Consider the following 1,376-nt stretch of genomic DNA (forward strand, 5'->3'; position numbering starts at 1 on the left):
TATGGTATGAAGTTGTTTTGAGTCAACTTTTTATTTCTTTGAAAAGGTCGTAACTTTATTATACGAAATAGTTTTCTATAGTTTATATTTATGGTATGAAGTTATTTTTGCTAGATTCGACCCGTTCGAAGTTGGATAATCGAGGGAAAGGCTTACTAGTGGATTGATTTAGCGTATTTTGAGGTAAGTGTCTTGCCTAACTTTGTGTAGGGGAATTACCCCTTAGGATTGGTGTTGTTTTAGATAAATGTGATGTGTGAAAGCCGTGTACGCATGGTGGCGAGTGTGTGCACGGGCTAAATGTGAAAATTTACCGGTTTTAGCTATATAGATTCCTTTCATGCCTTAATAAGTTACCTTAACATGTTATAATCATCATTTTTAGTCTATCTTCACATGTTCTAGTTGTCTTATCTCTTACTTGTTAATTGCCCTACATGTTTAGTTGATGTTGTTGTTGTTTCCTCTATTCCTTATTCATTATTTAACCGTGAGTTCATTACTCACAGTTCTTATTCTTGGAATATCTTGTTTACGAAACTGGTATTGAGTTATAAAGGTCGTGATTCATATTGAGGCAAAGTGTTAACTTGTGAAATACTATTCTGTTGATTTATTCACTTTTGATTGTTATTGTTGAGACTCTTGTGTACATTGTGGTTGAGCCATGGGCTCTTTATTATGAAAATACTGTTATTGTTGCTTCTTTGGCAAGTTGTGATATTGGGCACTTGAGGTGCGATTTGTGATACGTTGTGATATTGATACGCATGCGGTGGTATAAGATTTTGGGGTTGAAATGCATGCAGTAAGATAAGGTGGGCTTGATACGCTTGGCTAGTAGAAGAACTACTAGAAGCCACGCGGTGTGATAAGGTAGGCTAAAACACGGCCTCATTTCTCATGAACCCTAGCCGCCGTTCCTAACAACCCCCCCCCCCAAATCCGACCCCAAAACTGAATCCACCATGGATTCCCTTACCTTATTTACCTCTCTTCACTACTGGCCACTCGTCTACGATCTTACTTAGTTGCTTGCCTAACATGGCAAGCAAATCTTGCCAAAATCGAACTAAATCGGTTCACACCTCTAATTTCTATGGCTATTCCGTCTATGTTCATCATTGATTCTTTGTGAGTAACGAATATTCTTCATATCTGTTGATGATTCTTACCTACCCCAAATTAGGGTTTTCAAACCCTTTCAATCGAACCAAAATAGGTCCGATTTTCTGATTTTTAATGTTATTCCGCTTCTATTCATCTTATTTTGTGCGATTTTTACTTTATTTTCTACTGATTTCACACTTTTCCTAAAACTAGGGTTTGAAACTTTCTCCTTTTCTTACCGATTCTGGTGAATCTTTCCTTTTTGT

Source organism: Nicotiana tomentosiformis, chromosome 5 (genome assembly GCF_000390325.3).
Source record: "Nicotiana tomentosiformis chromosome 5, ASM39032v3, whole genome shotgun sequence".
Classification (NCBI taxonomy): Eukaryota; Viridiplantae; Streptophyta; class Magnoliopsida; order Solanales; family Solanaceae; genus Nicotiana; species Nicotiana tomentosiformis.